Genomic DNA, 21,463 nt, shown 5'->3' with positions numbered 1-21,463 from the left:
TCTTTCTTACCCCTCTCTCTACCTCTCTATACCAGACACCACCACCTACCAACAACACCGGCCACCAACACTAACAACCATCACAAACCAACCACCACCAACGCAAACGGCTACCAAAACCTGCCACCAACAGCCACCACCACCCTAACTAGATGGAACGATCCCAAATCTAAACTCGAAACTAGTTGTGGTGGTGGTGGGTTTGGAACTACCTAATCTGTCACCGAAGCTTTGACAACAACCATCACCGTAACCCATCCGTCGTTGACAATAGCTTCTTCCCCAAGACCTAAATGTGTCGTCGCCGCCCTTTTTCCACGGGTCGTGCCGTTGACACACAGGGTCGTGTAAACAGTCTGTTTCCAACTATTAATAGGGGGCTTAGTTCAATTGCAATCCATCCCTTGGCAAACCACTTCTCTCACACTTGCCACCACTTCACCACCACATTACCACCATCATCCACCGCATTCCTTCATCATCCATCTTTAGAGTGTGTGTAGTAGTCACGGGATCTAAGATTGATCGTAAGAGTTTTTGTCAAACAAAGGCCATGCTTGGCCAATCTCTTACATCACTTGGTCAAGACAAGTCTTTTATGTATTACTTTTGATTTCCAAGCTTTGGTTAACTTTTAATTGGGTTTGTATTAATGATTTTAATAACTAGTTTTTTATATTGAAAGTGAACTTTATTATATCATCTCTTCATGTTTTGTTGATTCACTCATCCGTGTCTTTACGGTCTATATAAAGCGCGTTAACTGCCTGGAAGGGGATTAGAAGGGTGGTTTGGGTAAATTTTATGCCTCGTTCAGTGTATAGATCCTACGAGGACTTGATTCAAGCTTATTAGGACTTATTTTAAGGCAGATAGCATCAAATCGGGGGAAGTAAGAACGGCTTGAATCCCTTATAAATAAACTACTACTAAAACTCTAAATTGGCCTTGCGGGACTGTATCCCTGCTGACTCAGACCAATATGGCTGATGGTAGCGTTGCCTCCAAAAGAGGGACATGACACATTTTGCATTAATAAATTACTTAATTATCATTTAATAATCCGACATTACGGGACTGTATCCCTGCTGACTCTGACCAATATGGCCGAGGGTACCGTTGCCTCCAAAAGAGGGACATGTCACTATAACTAAGATAATCTCTTAAAGAAACCCAAAGTGTGGAAATCATCAAAGGATACGTAAAAGATAAGTCGGAACCAAGTGATTCTATCTTGTCTATTTGTTTCTTTTATTATTTTAGTTTCTTTTCTTTATTTTACTTACTAAAAATCTTTTCTCAAAATTTGGTTAGATTAGACATTGACGATATTCTGGTATTAAAAGCTCTTGTGTCCTTGGACGACATGTCACACCCCAACCGATGGCGGAATCATCGGGGCATGGCACTGTGCGAAACAAATTGTCCAGAAGTTTCCATAACAATTATTATCACTATCCAGTTTAAATAACACGTCTCATACCGTGTCCCAAATAACAAACAAATTATTACAGATAACAACCAGTCAAGTATTCTGTTCCGACAACTCAGATTTTAATTAAAACAAATAAATATTGTTCAAAGGCTCCTAAAGACCCAGCCTGACAAGATCTACAAACAACTATGCTCTAGTTGCTCTTCCCTGACAGACAACTATTTGTTGGGGGCCTCTAGAGCTTTATTCTAGCCTCGCTTTCTTAGCAAGCAAACATCTTAAACACCTGTCACATACGTTAAAATAAAGTCCAATACATATAATGTAAAGGTGAGCATACAAGTTTGATGATAGCATGTAGAGTTCGAATAGTTTACGCATAACCAGCACGTACACAGAGGAAAACGAAGCATGTTAATTATCGACATGGACCTATCGATACCAGTGACTGCGGGTTGACTGTCCGAGACAGTTCGCAATACATGATTACCACCGTAATCCATGCAAGTAATTGTCCTTAACAACCCCCGTGTGAACGGGTGCTGAGTCCAAACTATAGTACTACGTCGTTAAGGCAGGTAGACAGCATTCCACGTGTAAACACAATCAACAAGCATTCATTTAGTCACGTAATACATGCATATTGGTTAGCGTTCAAATAATTGATTAGTGTGATCGATTTGTGATTTTGATAAGTAACGTATGTAACACCCAAAAGTGCTAAAGCAAAAAAGGGATCGAGTATACTCACAGCGATTGATTGATGGATTGAAGGGAGCGCTTGAGAGTAGGGTTAGCCTGAATAGTTTGATAGCATAACGATGAATACACGCAAAAAGGAAACAAGTGTAAGTGGGTCGAACAGCCTAGTCGATCGAACAGCAGGTTCGATCGAACGGGTTGTTCGTTCGGCTAGACAATCCGTTCGGACAGTCCGTTCGATCGGTTGGTCGGCTCGATCGGCTGGACTGTTCGAGTGGATTGTTTCTTCCTTTGAATATGATGTGTTTGTGTATGATGGTTTGACCTTTTGAAGTTTTCGTTGTAGTATTTGAGAACACTGAAATGTTCTTACCTTTCAGGTCGATCGATCGAACGGTCTGTTCAATCGGTCGGCTTAACCGATCGGTTAGGAACTTCAGTAGTAGTTCTCAGCACGGGATGTCACTCGATCGAACAGCATGCTCGATCGGGTGGCATTCCAATACGTCCAACGAATTGAAAATCGATTAAGGGTTGAAGCATAGTATCTCATGATCCGATGAGAAATGTTTACCAAACGGCTCGTTCGATCGAACATCACCTCGTTCAATACTATACTTCATGAAATTGTCAAAGTGTGGGGCCACTCGTTAGCCGATCGGCTGGCCTGGTCGATCGGCTGATATGTCCGATCGGTTGGGCTGTTCGTTCGGACAGCCTAACCGTTCGGTCAGCATCCTGACCTGGTCGGCCTGTTCGTCTAACACTTGGCTGTTTTGGTTATTTGACGTTATATTGAGGTAGTTTGTCAACAAGTTAAACCATGGAACTTTCATTCTTACTTGTTTCTCCTGCTCGGACAGGAATCACCCAAGTCTGGCCGGTAAACTGTTCGGAACGGTAGTTTGATGTTTATCCCGAAGTCGGTGAACCTCATAGGTAGAATCCGAATCTTGAACCACCCATCCACTAGAATGATCAGTGAGTTGACTCAAGCTCCGTTTATACCGGCATTGAGTGTAAAATAGTTTAAATAAAGTTGGAAATCCTTCTTTCAATCCTTCACACCAAGTAAATGTTTAGATCTTTGACAGATCTTAGCTTGTTTATGTGGAAATCGGTTAGATCCGAGCTATTCATGGTGGATTGAGGCCAAAGCATGATGTTCTTGAAGAACACCATGATGACATCATCCTAGAATGCTTAGATCTTGATGATTTCACGGTTAGAAATCAAGATTTGAATGATAGAAAGGTGTGGGAGTGTGTATTGATCAAGAAAGTACAAGATTAAGGATGAAAACTTACCAAAATTGGAAGAAATCTGAGAAAAGGTGAGGAGCACGAGCTGGTCGATCAGAGAGTTTCCAAAAGTGGAAAGAATGACAATGACAGCCCTATTTATAGGCTCCAAAAAAGGAAAGGGCTGGCCGATCGGCCAGGCATCCCGATCGGACAACATGCTCAATCGGACAATCCGTCCGATCGGCTGGGCTGTTCGATCGGCTGATAGCCTGATCGATCAACAGCCTGGTTCGAGTGTTCGGTGCGACGATTTTCGATATTTCGATTTCGACTGAAGACGATACGAGTACGGTAGAGTTTCCTATTCAAATTACTTTCAGTCCCAACTACTATATCTAACATACAATCATCTATATTCCACCCTATCCTTACTTTACCATTCGTCGTAATTCGACTTCGATTGCATTCGATTTGAGTCTTGAGTTTCGATTGATTCGATTGATCACCACACAAAACGTAAAATAAACATGCACAGGTAACACATAAGGCGCACACACACGTATAATAACAACCAAAGTTCGCGTAATTCGAGATTCGAGTTCGATGATGGTTAGATCGATTTGATTACTGATTAGTTAACTTTATCGTATTGTTACTTCCTACTATTCACGGTCGTAAATCGGTTCGCGTTGATTAAACATTTGATTACTTCGATTCCTTAGATTAACAACACTTACTCCACATAATACAATTAAAATATAAAATAGACTTATTACAGTCAAAGAAGTCAAAGTTGACTTGGTCTTGGACTTTGACTTTGACATTCGAAAACACAGGGTGTTACAGCCTCCCCTTGTTTAGGGAATTTCGTCCCGAAATTAGGCTGAAAGCTGCACAGCACCGTGAATTACCAATTTGACGCTCCAGATCTTCATTTGAACAACTGTGGGTACTTGGCCTTCATGTCGCTTTCGAGTTCCCAAGTGAACTCCGCGCCTCGTTTGCCTTCCCATCGGACTTTCATGATAGGGATGCGTGAGCGCCTGAGCTGCTTGGTTTGGCGATCCATGATTTCGACAGGCTTTTCCACAAAGTGTAGCGTTTCGTTGACCTGAAGATCGTCGAGGGGTACAATCAGATCATGATCAGCTAGGCATTTTCAGAGGTTCGTTCCATTTGAAAGTTGGGTGGACGTTACTAAGTTCCTCCGGTAGTTCGAGTTTGTAGGCGACTTTTCCGATCCTTTCCAGAATCTTAAAAGGTTCAACATATCGAGGCGCTAGTTTCCCTTTCTTGCCGAATCTGACCACACCCTTCCAAGGTGACACCTTTAGGAGTACGTAGTCGCCAACGTCAAATTCAAGGGGCTTGCGTCTTCTATCGGCGTAACTTTTCTGTCTATCCCTGGCTTTCGACAAGTTGTCTCGAATCTGGAGGATTTTGTCAGTTGTTTCTTGTAATAACTCGGGACCGGTTAATTGCGAATGACCGATCTCGTGCAATACAATAGGCGAACGACATCTTCTTCCATATAAAGCCTCGAATGGTGCCATTTGTATGCTGGCATGATAGCTGTTGTTGTACGAGAATTCGACTAACGGCAGGTATTTGTTCCAACTACCACCGAAGTCTATAACACACGCTCGGAGCATGTCCTCAAGAGTACAGATCGTTCTTTCAGTCTGTCCGTCGGTTTGAGGATGGAATGCAGTACTCAGGTTAAGCAACGTACCAAGAGCCGCTTGAAACGTTTCCCACAATCGCGAATTAAACCGAGCGTCACGGTCTGAAATGATGTCACGAGGCATACCATGATTACAGATAATCTCGTCGGTGTAGATTCGGGCTAGTCGTTAGTCTTCCCGTATTGGCAAAAAGTGGGCTGACTTGGTCAGACGATCAACTATAACCCAAATGCTGTCGTGACCTGATGGCGTGGGCAAAAGTTTGGTTATGAAATCCATAGCTATACTCTCCCACTTCCATATAGGTATTGTAGGTTGTTCGAGTAAGCCAGAAGGTCGTTGATGTTCAGCCTTATCTCTTGCACAAGTCAGGCAACTTCCAACATAGAGGGCGATATCCCGTTTCATACCCGGCCACCAGTTCTTGAAACGAAGATCCTGGTATATTTTATCAGCATCGGGATGAATAGAATACCGGGATTTGTGGGCTTCGTTCATTATAATCTTTCGCAAATCGGTCCGCTTAGGGATCCAAATTCGGTCCAGATAATAGAAAATCCCATCTGCTTTGCTTACAAGCTGAGCTCCATCGTGATAGATTCTCTCCTTCTTTAAAGTACGTTCGTTAAAACAGGCATGCTGGGCTTCACGAATAAGAGTTTCGAGATTGTGCTGGGCTTTGGTATTGCGAATACTGAGCAAATAACTTCGTCTGCTGAGTGCGTCGGCTACAACATTTGCCTTGCCTGGGTGATAACGAATCTCGCAGTCGTAATCGTTGAGAAGTTCTACCCATCAGCGTTGACGCATGTTAAGTTCTTTCTGATTAAAGATGTGTTGTAAACTCCTGTGATCGGTGAAGATCGTACACTTGGTACCATACAGGTAGTGTCGCCAAATCTTCAATGCAAAAACAACTGCGCCTAGCTCGAGATCGTGGGTTGTATAGTTCTTCTCGTGGATTTTGAGCTGACGAGATGCGTAAGATATAACCTTGTCTCGCTGCATGAGAACACAGCCAAGGCCAAGGTTGGAAGCATCACAATAGACAATGAAATCGTTGTTTCCGTCTGGAAACGTGAGAACAGGAGCATTGCAGAGCTTGCGCTTAAGGGTTTGAAAAGCAGATTCTTGTTCAGTTCCCCAAACAAAAGACCTGTCTTTATGAGTAAGAGCGGTAAGCGGCACAACGATTTTAGAGAATCCTTCGATAAATCGTCGATAATAGCCCGCTAGTCCGAGAAAAGAACGAACTTCAGACGGGTTCTTTGGCGTAATCCAGCTTTTAACTGCTTCAATCTTCGCGGGATCGACATGAATACCCTGACTATTCACGATGTGACCCAGAAACTGAACCTCCTCCAACCAGAATTCGCACTTGGAGAACTTGGCATAGAGTTGGTTCCCTGGAGTAACTCGAGAACCAAACGTAGACGTTGCGCGTGTTCGGCTTTCGACTTGGAATAAATCAAGACATCGTCGATGAACACGATGACGAAACGGTCAAGGTAAGGCTTATACACGCGATTCATCAGATCCATAAAAACCGCGGGCGCGTTGGTTAAACCAAAAGGCATAACAACGAACTCATAGTGGCCGTAGCGAGTGCGAAAGGCGGTTTTGGGTATATCTTCTTCTTATATGTGTAACTGATGATAACCTGAACGTAAATCGATCTTCGAGAAACACGATGCACCTTGCAGCTGATCAAACAAATCGAGGTAGGGGGTAACGGCTTTTTGATGGTAAGCTTATTCAATTCCCGATAGTCGATGCACATCCCGAACGACCCATCCTTCTTTTTGACGAAAAGGACTGGTGCGCCCCAAGGAGAAGTGCTCGGGCGAATAAAGCCTTTTTCAAGTAGCTCCTGGAGTTGGTTTGAGAGTTCCCTCATTTTGGATGGCGCGAGTCGATAAAGGGGCTTTGGCAACAGGGTTAGCTCCAGGAATAAGGTCGATACGAAAGTCGATATCACGACTTGGCGGTAGTCCGGGAAGATCATCAGGGAACACCTGAGGAAATTCACGAACCACTGGTACATCTTTGACTTCAACCTTCTTTTTCTTTTCCTTCTCCGCTACTACAGTGTTAGCCAAGAAAGCGCTGTATTCCTTGCGGAGATACTTGCTAGCTTGGACGCACGACATGAGTTTGAGACCTTTTGAAGCTGTTTCACCGTACACACATAAGAGATCACCATTTGCAAGCGAGAATCGAATCATCTTTTCAAAACACACAACTTCAGCATGGTTTTCGCGAAGAAAGTCCATGCCTACTATGACGTCAAAACTTCCGAGTTGCATAGGAATAAGATCAATTGGGAAGAGGTGATTGTTGAGCTCGAGGGTACAATCACGAAGAACAGAATTAACTGCGACGGTTCTTCCAGTAGCAACTTCGACTTCGAATGACAAGGGGAGATAAGAACGCTTACGACTAAGGAGCTTCTCGAATTCAAATGACACAAAGCAGTTATCGGCTCCAGTATCAAACAAACATGATGCATAAATACCATTCACAAGGAACGTACCATTAACCACGTTGTTGTTAGCCTGGGCTTGACGGGCGTTGATGTTAAAAGTTCTGGCACGGGCTGCTGAGGCTGCTGCTGTTGCTGCTGCTGCTGGGGTTCTTGTTTCACAACCCTGTTCGGGCACATGTTTGCAAAGTGGTTAGGATCACCACATGCAAAGCAGACTCGAGCATCGACCGCGGGTGCTTGAGCTGCAGGTTGGCCTTGAGGGGCTGGGAGTAGAGCTTGATGAGCGGCGGCTTGCACTGGGGCTTGACGGGGACCATAGCGACAGTTCGCAGTGAAATGCCCGTAGAGGTTGCAGTGGGCGCAGAAACGACAGGAGATTCCCACCGGATGATGGTATGAACATGTCGGGCAGAGCGGGTGGGGACCTGTGTAAGCGCGCTTGGCTGGCGGTGCATTGATCACTGGAGCTTGTCGGTGGTGAGACTGCTGCTGAGCCTGTACGGCTTGCAGAGGGGCAGCAGTCGTTGTCACAGCACAGTTCTTGTTGCTGGAGCTGTTGTTGTTGTTCTTCTTCTTTCTTCTTGACGACTTGGAGGGTTGAGCAGTGGTGGTGTCGACGGTCGATGCGGTGGTGGCTTGATGCAGAGACTTGGTATGCTTATCCCAAAAACCAGACTTTACCCGCTTGTCATTGATCTCAGCGGCAAGCAGGTAGGTCTCTTCAATCGATGATGGCTTAGCAGCATGAACGAAATCAGCAACATAATCGGGTAGAGCTCGAATATACTTCTTGATGGCCATGTCTGACGTCTTGACCTGATCGGGACAAATGATGCTGAGCTGTTTAAAGCGTGCAGTCAAGGCAGCGTTATCTCCATCCTTCTGCTTAATGTTCCAAAACTCGTCCTCCAGCTTTTGGCGTTCATGGGGAGGGCAGAATTCGTCCATCATGATGGCTTTCACCTCCTTCCATCTCAGCACATAAGCAGCATCATTTCCGCGTTTGTTTCGCTCGGCCGTCCACCAGTCTAGAGCTCGGGACTGGAAGACGCCTATAGCATTGAGGGTGCGGAGATTTTCTGGACAGCCGCTTTGGCGCAGAGTGACTTCGATAGAATCGAACCATTGAAACATAGCTGTTGGGCCATCTTCTCCGGTGAATTCCTTTGGTCCGCATGCCTTGAATTGTTTAAAGCTGAAACCAGTCTTGTTGGTATCTTTGGGAGCATCGATTCGCGACTCCTCAGACGACTTGCTGGCGTTTTCAAAGACATTGCTCACAGCTTTTGCCACACTCTTGGCAATGATAGTAGCGAGACGCCTGTCTCTCTTCTCTTGGCGGGTAAGTGGGGTTCGGTGTCCAGATGACGACATGGTCTGCAATAGACATCGCCGTAGGTCTCAGACACAACAATCGAATTCTCACCTCACACGTCTACTACTTACTAAAGCTTAGAAATACGTCGAAACACGCATCACATAAACACAAATTCACATATTCACATAATCACAGAAACACAGAAGCACATAGAGCACATAGAGCACAGAGACACCTAAGCACAGAAGCACATACACAATTAATCACAGAGGTAGTCAGAATACAGAAACCAATCATTCAAAGCTCGCGAGTCGTTCGTATATAGCGATCGCGTATAGTATATCGAATAGTATCGTAAAATCGTATAGCATGCCGAGTATAGTATAGTATGATCGTAGCATAGTATCGTCTAGATTCGTAACGACTTGTTACCGTTTTGAGGTAGAAGAGCAATGCGAATCGTGTGTGTCGATCAAAGTGATAGTAAAAATCGAGTGAACACCAAAAATAAACACATAAACAGGTAAACACACATAAAATCGATGAATCATCAGAGTTGGCAGTTGCGGGCTCAGAATCGAAACATATAAAAATCGGGAAATAGTTTGTCTGCGGCTACTAGACATCGAATACCCAAAGCGATTCGACTATTCGCAGTAGACTTGTCGTTACTTTTCGACTTTCGGGGTCGCGTTTCTGCCTCGATTCTTGAGCATTCAACGCGTATTCCCTATGTCATACTTGTGAGTTCAGGTCGTTGGAGTCCGTCGAGGCTTTGGTGAGATGAGTAAAAGTTGAAATAAGTTGCCAAGGTTCGGGTTTCACCCCTGGCTTAGCAATTTCTTCCTTGTTTTAGTAAAACTTGAGGAGATTATTCATCAAATTAAGGATTTCACTCCTGATTTGTTATATTCTCCCCGTTCGTTATCGAAAATAATGAGGAAATCATTGATAAATTGATAAAATCAGCATCGATCAAACAATTTAGTCGAGAGTTTGAAGCTTTCACACCTATTCTCGACTGAATCGCTTGACTCTATTTGAAAATTCAAGTGCAGTGATAGTGAAGGATATTAGAATATAGCACATAAGCTTGGTCTGTTGGTTCCTAACTATAGTCTGGGTCTCTAAGACAGCGACCCGGACTAGGTCGTGTCCTGCCTAATTCCATATAGTTATGTCTCTGATACCAATCTGTCACACCCCAACCGATGGCGGAATCATCGGGACATGGCACTGAGCGAAACAAATTGTCCAGAAGTTTCCATAACAATTATTATCACTATCCAGTTTAAATAACACGTCCCATACCGTGTCCCAAATAACAAACAAATTATTACAGATAACAACCAGTCAAGTATTCTGTTCAGACAACTCAGATTTTAATCAAACAAATAAATATTGTTCAAAGGCTCCTAAAGACCCAGCCTGACAAGATCTACAAACAACTATGCTCTAGTTGCTCTTCCCTAACAGACAACTATTTGTTGGGGGCCTCTAGAGCTTTATTCTAGCCTCGTTTTCCTAGCAAGCAAACATCTTAAACACCTGTCACAAACGTTAAAATAAAGTCAATACATATAATATAAAGGTGAGCATACAAGTTTGATAATAACATGTAGAGTTCGAATAGTTTACGCATAACCAGCACGTACACAGAGGCAAACGAAGCATGTTAATTATCGACATGGACCTATCGATACCAGTGACTGCGGGTTGACTGTCCGAGACAGTTCGCAATACATGATTACCACCGTAATCCATGCAAGTAATTGTCCTTAACAACCCCCGTGTGAACGGGTGCTGAGTCCAAACTATAGTACTACGTCGTTAAGGCAGGTAGACATCATTCCACGTGTAAACACAATCAACAAGCATTCATTTAGTCACGTAATACATGCATATTGGTTAGCGTTCAAATAATTGAGTAGTGTGATCGATTTGTGATTTTGATAAGTAACGTATGTAACACCCAAAAGTGCTAAAGCAAAAAAGGGATCGAGTATACTCACAGCAATTGATTGATGGATTGAAGGGAGCGCTTGAGAGTAGGGTTAGCCTGAATAGTTCGATAGCATAACGATGAATACACGTAAAAAGGAAACAAGTGTAAGTGGGTCGAACAGCCTGGTCGATCGAACAGCAGGTTCGATCGAATGGGTTGTTCGTTCGGACAGTCTGTTCGATCGGCCGGTCGGCTCGATCGGCCGGACTGTTCGAGTGGATTGTTTCTTCCTTTGAATAGGATGTGTTTGTGTATGATGGTTTGACCTTTTGAAGTTTTCGTTGTAGTATTTGAGAACACTGAAATGTTCTTACCTTTCAGGTCGATCGATCGAACGGTCTGTTCGATCGGCCGGCTTAACTGATCGGTTAGGAACTTCAGTAGTAGTCCTTAGCGGCATTCCAATACGTCAAACAAATTGAAAATCGATTAAGGGTTGAAGCATAGTATCTCATGATCCGATGAGTAATGTTTACCAAACGGCTCGTTCGATCGAACATCACCTCGTTCAATACTATACTTCATGAAATTGTCAAAGTGTGGGGCCACTCGTTAGCCGATCGGCTGGCCTGGTCGATCGGCTGATATGTCCGATCGGTTGGGCTGTTCGTTCGGACAGCCTAACCGTTCAGTCAGCATCCTGACCTGGTCGGCCTGTTCGTCTAACACTTGGCTGTTTTGGTTATTTGACGTTATATTGAGGTAGTTTGTCAACGAGTTAAACCATGGAACTTTCATTCTTACTTGTTTCTCCTGCTCGGACAGGAATCACCCAAGTCCGGCCGGTAAACTGTTCGGAACGGTAGTTTGATGTTTATCCCGAAGTCGGTGAACATCGTAGGTAGAATCCGAATCTTGAACCACCCATCCACTAGAATGATCGGCGAGTTGACTCAAGCTCCGTTTATACCGGCATTGAGTGTAAAAGAGTTGAAAGAAAGTTGGAAATCCTTCACACCAAGTAAATGTTTAGATCTTTGACAGATCTTAGCTTGTTTATATGGAAATCGGTTAGATCCGAGCTATTCATGGTGGATTGAGGCCAAAGCATGATGTTCTTGAAGAACACCATGATGACATCGTCCTAGAATGCTTAGATCTTGATGATTTCACGGTTAGAAATCAAGATTTGAAAGATAGAAAGGTGTGGGAGTGTGTATTGATCAAGAAAGTACAAGATTAAGGATGAAAACTTACCAAAATTGGAAGAAATCTGAGAAAAGGTGAGGAGCACGAGCTGGTCGGTCAGAGAGTTTCCAAAAGTGGAAAGAATGACAATGACAGCCCTATTTATAGGCTCCAAAAGAGGAAAGGGATGGCCGATCGGCTGGGCTGTTCGATCGGCTGATAGCCTGATCAATCAACAGCCTGGTTCGAGTGTTCCGTGCGACGATTTTCGATATTTCGATTTCGATTGAAGACGATACGAGTACGGTAGAGTTTCCTATCCAAACTACTTTCAGTCCCAACTATTATATCTAACATACAATCATCTATATTCCACCCTATCCTTACTTTACCATTCGTCGTAATTCGACTTCGATTGCATTCGATTTGAGTCTTGAGTTTCGATTCGAGTTTCGATTGATTCGATTGATCACCACACAAAACGTAAAGTAAACACGCACTGGTAACACATAAGGCACACACACACGTATAATAACAACCAAAGTTCGTGTAATTCGAGATTCGAGTTCGATGATGGTTAGATCGATTTGATTACTGATTAGTTAACTTTATCGCATTGTTACTTCCTACTATTCACGGTCGTAAATCGGTTCGCGTTGATTAAACATTTGATTACTTCGACTCCTTAGATTAACAACACTTACTCCACATAATACAATTAAAACATACAATAGACTTATTACAGTCAAAGAAGTCAAAGTTGATTTGGACTTTGACTTTGACTTTGACATTCGAAAACACGGGGTGTTACACGACCTCGGTATCTTACCATCACTATACCACGCCAACGATGAGTGCACTTGCCCCAGCGTGTTGTAGAGAGTGATAGTGTTATACAGTGTTTTATAAATTTAAAGATTAATAAATGAGTAAAAGTGCTTAAAAATATATTAAAAATCATAAACCCTAATCGCACGTCAAGAGGCACCTAAGTAAATCATAGATGTGATAGGTGACGTATATGTTTCTACGTTCGTAAATCGTCAATTTGGTTCTTTATAATTCACTACAAATGATGCCAATTGTTGGTAATCGTAGATGTGATAGGTGACGTAGATGTTTCTACGTTCGTAAATCGTCGATTTGGTTCTTTATAATTCACTACAAATGATGCCAATTGTTGGTAAATGCATGCACAATATCAGTTGTCTATTTTGGTGATGATAAAACTTGATCATATAAGCCAGAAACACCCTTAAAATAATTATATGATCATAAGTCTTGCTTTAAATCCTTTGAGACAACCAAAACCCTAAAAAAGATGGATTATAGAAAATGCATAGAAAGCTCATGGTCGATGTTAGAGTCGATAGTGGATCGTTCGCCAATGAACTATCTAGAAATTACACAAGTATGAAAATAAGGTATCTAGTCGAGCCGTACATCCATGTCCAAAAAGTCAATTCAAAACTACAATGTTTGTAATGAAGGTCTATGATTGATGTTATGGTCATATCATGAATCAGGCATCCAAAGAGCACTCAACTTTAGGGACTGAAACAAAAGTACAATCTATGATTAATGCCAAGGCTCGAATGTAAAGCAGCCGTACTACCATCTATAAAATATCTTAGAGTACCAAGTTGAAAGGAGAAACATAAATGCTCTTCAACAATGAGTAATCAAGAAACAAATCGCTTAGACATGTTGAACCAGCCGAATGATGATAATGGTGGTAATTCATGGTTGAAGAAGAAGTGGGTGTTGGGGTGGGGTCACATGGATTTAGTAATTTTCTTTTTTTTTTTTTTTTAATTCTTTTGTTTTATCTTTAAGGGTAAATAAGTTGATTCACGCATATTTAACTAAAAATTTAACGACGTTAGTTAGTAAGGACCATAGATGCTATAAAAATTTAACCATCAAGATTAGGATTAAATGTGTAATTATTAAACGTTGATGATTATTAGTGCAATATCTGCAAAGCGCGCGGACCAACCCAGCAATTAACTCTTAACACAAAACATCCACTATACATCTAACCAATAACAAACACATAACTACTATACACAAAAAAGAAAAGATTAATAAGAGCATACCACATAAATCCATCATATGTCATAATGAAGATACACGCTTATACTCCTTTTGATACCCTAAGAAGATACACTTTTAAGTCTTTTGTTTAACCTTCACATGTGCAAAAACTACACATCCAAAACTCTTAGGTGTTTATAGTATGATGTTTTCCAAACTATACTTCCATAGGTGTTTCTCTAAGAGTAACAAAAGAAAAGGAAAAAAAAATCTATCAAAGAATGAATACCCACCATCAATTATAAACTCTTAATTTGTTAGATAACTAAGAGGGAAGCAAAGATTGTTTAAGAACAAAAGCCATTTAATGACTAAACCCTGAATTTTAAGTCTCAAATGTCGAACATATCTCAACTAGGGTTCCCCTCATATCTGGCATCTCGTACTACCAGTACTTTCTACTTTGCCCACGATGGGTTGCGCATTGAGGAACTCAGGAATTTGGGTTTTTTGTTATCCCAGTGGAACTTCCCATGAGATCACCTATCCTGGTACTACTCTCACCTTAGCACGCTTAGTGATGCGTTGTGTTTTAAATAGTAGTTAATTTAAGAGTAAATTACAAAACTCGTCCTTTATGTATGTACGTTATTGCAAATAATGTCCTTTGTCTTCAATAATTACATTAATCATACCTAATGTTTACAAATCCTAACATGTTATATCCTTTACCCCAAACCCAGTTAATTTTCTCAGTTAATTATAATCGCGTGGGGCCCACGTAAGGGCATTAATGTCTTTTAACCTACCCATCTCTTTCCCCTCATTTAAAACCCCAAATAACCCTAATTTGTTGTTGCCCTGTTTCACCTTCATCTGCTACCAGAAAGCTCATCTAGATTTGGAGCTTCAATATTAATCATAATCGATCTTTTCAAACAAATAATCTCAAATTCAACAGAAAATTACAGTAAAAGCAAGCAATTTGAGCCTATCAACTCGAATTTTGATTTTTAAAAGATTAGGCGTTGAGGAAACCCTGATTTAAGAACCTATACGTAATACGTACATATATCAATATATTCATGTGATAATAGATAATTACAGCAAATTTCACCACAAATGAACGATGATGATGATGATGATGATGATGATGATGATGAAGATGACAATGAAAGAAGACGAAACTTGGTGAAATTGGATGATCAAAGCGTTGATGAGAGTGTGCATAAACGGAATTAAGGTATCTGCATGAGAAATATGAAAATGAAAAGATGAAATAATTATTATTAGCAGCAGAAGTAATATGAAAATATATAGAAACAGAATATATATGTATATTAAAAGAAAAGTGGTTGGGGAAACCGACATAAAAGAAAAGGAAGATTGAGGAGGGGAGGAAAGGGACATGACCTTCATTCATGATTTGTTTATCTAGCATTCTCAAATTTTCTATTGAATTTGAGATTGTTTGTTTGAAAAGATCGATTATTATTAGATATTGAAGCTCCAAATTTAGATGAGCTTTCTGGTAGCAGATGAAGGTGAAACAGTGCAACAACAAATTAGGGTTATTTGGGGTTTTAAATGAGATGAAAGAGATGGGTATATGTTACAAGACATTAATGCCCTCATGTGGGCCTCATGTGACTATAATTAACTGAGAAAATTAACTGGGTTTGGGGTAAAGGATATAATATGTTAGGATTTGTAAACATTAGGTATGATTAATGTAATTATTGAAGACAAAGGACATGATTTGCAATAACATACATACATAAAGGACGAGTTTTGTAATTTACTCTTAATTTAATAACTTTGGAACACGGTTATCTCGTTTTAAATTTATAAGAAATGATTATTACTTAGACTAAACAAAACCAATAGGCAAGTGTACCTATTGTTTGTAATAAAGTTTTTGTAAGAACCAAGTGTTGAACCCAAATGACACGACTTTTACTACTCAATTTTTAAATTTCTAACTTGTTAGTTTATTATCTTTTGCTTGTTTTGTTTAATAAACTAAACATAAAACCAAAACATAAAGACAAGTAATAGAATTGAGTGGAGAATATCAAGATCACAATAAGTATTGCTTTGGGTTTTCGAATCCACATTGGTTGAATTGTAGTTAGGTTATTGGCATATGGTGTGGTGAACTTAACTGAAAGGACTCAGTTCAAGGTTACTCGGTGGGTTTTTATTAAATTTACAAATTATATTTTTGAAGTTAAAACGGAATGGCTCCGGTTAAGATTACCTCATTCCCTTAGCCTAGAGAAAAACTTGTTTATAAAGCCACCAACCTAGGTCTAGTTTAAAGACATCCAACTACTCTTCTTCTTCTAAAACATTACACCTCGCGACCTTGTAATCATTGTTCCTTTTTAGGACCAATAAAGACATAGATACTTGGTAGTATTCTTTGTTAGGGTGATTGATCTTTATTTAATGGGTGGCACTAATATATATATATATATATATATATATATATATATATATATATATATATATATATATATATATATATATATATATATATATATAAGGACGTATACATCTTAACATGAGTTTATCAACTCTTGCTCCGCGCTAAAGCCTAACATATCCATCGTGTTAGACAAGTCGCTTAACTAAGTTTTGGCTTAACATTGATCCCGAGTGTATAGCCCGCACATACTCCAATGAAATTGTTGAAAAGTAAGGGTTAATCACAAGATGTGAAAATCACAAATGGGTTAACCACTACCAAAATTGGATCCCCTATTATTATATGGGTTGTTACACACCATGAGTGTACTAATAGGCTTCACACCACTGAGTTTATCAAGAATACTCACAAGATCAAAGACCAAAACTGAAGAAAAAATTCCATTAACAAAGAAGAAGGGTTGAAAGAATTGTCAGAAACATAACACACCACTTTGCCAAATATTAAACATTCAATGCATACCAAACTTCATCTACAACCCAAACAATACAAGAAGTTTAGCCAAGAATGACCATACAAACTTGTCCACCAGCAAGGATCACGGAAAGGATCATGATGGGTCAAGTATAAGAATTAATAACTTCTTGAAGGTTATTAATTAAAAGTTCTCTTTCTCTCTCAAACTTAGTTATTACAAGTGATTTTGTAGAGTGATCCTAAACTCCAAGTGACCTATCTAGATCAAAGCGTATGTGTGTTAAAAATGGGAGAGGATAATGTGGAATGGGATAGTGAAAATAGACTGCAAAGGCTACTATTTATATGCTGGATACGTGCTGGTATGCACGACCGTGCATAGGTAGGCACGATTGTGCCTTGTACTTGGCCCTGACAATTTGTTGTCCTTTTTGTATCTGCACCGGCGTGCCCATGGTAGTGCCTTGTACTTGGCCCTGATACGTGCTGGATACTTGATGCGTGTGTAGCGTTATATATTTTTAGTTATATTTTAAGCCCTTTTTAAACACTTTATTCAAGTTTTAAATTTATAAAACACGATATTCTACTAACACTAAACACACATATGGGCAAGTGCACCCATCGTGAGTGTAGTATAGCGTTGGTAAGATACCGAGGTCGTCCAATGACACAAGAGCTTTTAGTACAGGTTTATCCTCAACGTCTAATCAAATCAAAAGTTTAGAAAGAGTTTTAAACATGAAAATAAAAACTAAAAATGCTTAAAAATAAAATAAAATAAAAACAGATAGACAAGATGAATCACTTGGATCCGACTCGCCTTTAGTGTAACCTTTGATGATTTCCGCACTTTTTCACTTTTTAAGAGATTATCTTAGTTATAGTAGTAGGCCCCTATTTTGAAGGTGACGTTACCCTTAACCCAGTAGTTTGAGTCAGCAAGGATACAATCCTAAAGGGTTGGATTATTGAAATATAATTAATTAAGTTATTAATGCGTAATGTGGTAGGCCCCTCTTTTGAAGGTGACGTTACCCTCGGCTAAGTGGTTTGAGTCAGCAGGGATACAATCCCAAGTAGCCGGGTTAATGTATTAATAGTAGTTTACATATGAGGGGATCAAGCCATTCGCACCCCCGCCATCCAATACCAGTGGGTATTGAAGGAGGTCCTAGTATGCTTGACCCAGGTCCTTGCAGGATCTATACACTGAACAAGGCAAGAACCTTACCAAACCATTCCCTTAACCCCGGACTAGGTAGCCAACATATCTCTATATAGACCGTAGAGATATGAATTGTGTAAATCTTTTAATTTATATAGACAATAAAATAATGCCAAGACACCACGGACAAATGATAAGGAAGTTTCACCTTCAACATAAGAAACTAGTTATTAAAGTCATTAATACAAAACCAAATAAAAAGTGCGAAAAGATTAAAAAACAAAAGTATTACACTAAATGTTTATCTTCACCAAGTGATGTAAGAGACTTAGGCAAACATGGCCTTTGATTGTCAAGAACTCTTACTAACAATCTTGGATCCCAAGACTACTACACACACTCTATGATGGATGATGGTGGTGGATATGGGTTGTGATGGTGGTGGAGTGTGGGTGAAGTGGGAGAGAGGTGGTTTGCCAAGGGATGCCTTTGAAGTGAACCAAGCACCCCTATTTATAGCCTGCACAGAAGCCCGGACATGGCCACGTGTCCATTGAGCACGGCCTCATGTCCATCCACTTTCTCTTTCTTCATTAATTGCAATATGTCTGCATTAGCTCCACACGCCCCCGTGTCCGCTGGGCACGACCCCGTGTGCAGAAGCGTATCTGTACTATCAAGATTTGCTTGGATTCTGCGAATCTTAGCGTTGACCATGGTCGTGTTGAGCTGGCCACGCTCCCGTGTAGGGAAATAGAAGCTATGCTTTTGTCCTTTCTGCAGACACTGACCACGCCCCCGTGTCCGCTGGGCACGAGGCCGCGTTCAGCCTTCTGTTCACTTTGTTTTTGCTTGGGAAGATGCTGTCGAGGGGTCGGGCATGCCACATTTATTCCATTTCTTGTATTTATGTTAGATTTGGCTGTATTTTTGCTTCTTTTGTCCATTTACGCTCATTTAATCCTGAAAATACAAAAGGAAGACAAAAGCACACTTTTTCCAACATTAGTACTTAAAAGGGGTTAGTTTTATGCCTCATTTGATGTAATTTATATGTTGCATTTTACACACATCACCCAGGCATGAGAGCTTTAGATGGTGTCAGCTTTATTGGATCTCGAAGCTTCTGAGGTTTGTCTTTATCTTCCACAGCCGTGCCTAGGTGGCGTACGATCGTGTCCTACATATCATGGACGTTTGTTGACCAAAATAGGTTAACTTGTTGACTTCTTGTTATTGGGCTAGTATGCACGGTCGTGCCTATCTGGTACTAGGGGTGTTCAGAATTCGATTCAGATTGGAAAAAATCGAAATTCAGTTTGATTCGAATTCGATTATCATGGTTTGAATGCGATTTGTTAAAATTCGAATTCGGTTTGTATTCGAGTCCAGTAATCAAATTTGAATCAAATACGGATTTATGATTTTTCAATTCGATTCGGTCAAAATTTCGAATTCAGTTTATACATATATTTAATATATGTATATAGCTTCTAAATGTGGGCCAAAATATAAATTACATCCATAATTGATAAGTCAATTCATAACATTACCAAGCCAGATAGCTCATTCTACTTATTTCTAAATTCTAACCTAACTTACATCGCTACTACTAACCAACCTAACTTCTAAATTTTTGTCTTTTCACATATTAATAGTTATTCATTTTATAGATTAGTATTTTTAATGTTAAAAGTAATTAGTTTTCAGTGGTTTTAAAAAGCACAATTACAATAATCTGCCTGTTTATGGTGCATTTGAATTAAATTAAATCAAATATATTCAAATTCGATTCGAATTCAAGTTTCAAATACGAATTGAATCGAATAAATCAAAATTTAAAACGAATATTAATTCATGTATAAAAGTAAAAAAATCGAAAAATTCGTTATTCGATATTGAACACCCATATCTGGTACTTTGTTGATTTCTTCAGAATTATGGATTTTTGCCCGTGTTTCACTTTTTTTTCTTCCAATGCCTTTGGAAACATGCAATTATCAAATAGGAATGATTTAGATAGTGTTTTTTTAATGATAAAGTCATAAAATTGCCATAAAAATGAAGGTAAATATGCATAAAAAATATGTATAATTGATGGCATATCACTTAACTATGGAATTTTCATCTGCTCCATAGTCAATGCACCCAAAATGCGTTAGTGATTTTAAGATGCATGACATTCCTTATGAACTAAGAATCTATCATGGCTCCACAGTTAATGCACCCAAAATGCGTTGGTGATTTTGAGATGCATGACATTCTTATGAACTAAGAATCTATCATGGTCACGACCGAATGTGGGCTTTTCCCAGGGTGTTACAATTATGTTAATCTTCTATGTATTATTATAATTGGTAGATGTAAGTCCCACATCAGTTAGTTTTTTTTTTTTTTTTTTTTTTTTTTTTTGAATTGCCAACGGAACTTTCATTCATAAAAAACCAGTACACAAACGATTCAGCCAGCAGCTGACCAAATAAAGTCCCACATCAGTTGAGGGGCGGAATGAATTCTTCCTAATAAGGAAGGTAGAAACCTTCTCTATCAAGATGCGTTTTGCGTGGGCGAGCAGTTTGTCGGAAGAAAACAAAACCGTGAGTTTCTGGATGGGCAATTCATTAAGGGCAAAGCGGACAATATGAAAAGACACAAAAGATGTTACAGTCCCAAACTACTCAATAATACTCGTTAGAACGTTTGTTAAATGTATGCTTATTAATTATTTATTTTCTCTAAATTAAATGGAAATGACATACATACGTATAAAAAGATACAAAAGATTTAACTTTTTTTTTTCATATATAACTAAATTGTTGACTAGGTAACATGCCTGCATTTGGTTTTCTTTTATAGTTATAACCATACCATGTGGATTTGATGATGAAGTTTTTATTTTATACTTGTGAATTATTGGTTAAATCAACTATATGTTTATTATTATTGTAAGGTTAATGAAATGTTAGCTTTTGTAAATGTTGATCAAATGTTGGTAAGCTTAGACTTACTAACACAAGCTATGGAGATTGTTAGCGTAAAAAAATAGTGAAATGTCAACTTTTGTAAAAGTAGACCGTTTGTTGCTCAGGATTTTTTACGAAAATGCCACCGGATTTTTTACCTTTTCACTCTATTGGTACGTTTTGTATGATAAGAGTATCTGTATTTGACCTTTTGTCTACTTTCTAATCAAATTGATTAAGGGGCTATTTGTTTTTTTTTCAAGAAGAGCTTCCTATCCTCTTATGTCTCCGTCGCGCAGACCACACGCAGACCTTTGAGTTTGAAGATTGTTTGTTTTCTCGAAGATCTTTCATTAAAAAGGGTCTGTGCGTCCTCTTCTTGGGG

This window comes from Helianthus annuus, chromosome 16 (genome assembly GCF_002127325.2).
Source record: "Helianthus annuus cultivar XRQ/B chromosome 16, HanXRQr2.0-SUNRISE, whole genome shotgun sequence".
Taxonomy (NCBI): Eukaryota; Viridiplantae; Streptophyta; class Magnoliopsida; order Asterales; family Asteraceae; genus Helianthus; species Helianthus annuus.
This window is presented reverse-complemented; position numbering follows the sequence as displayed.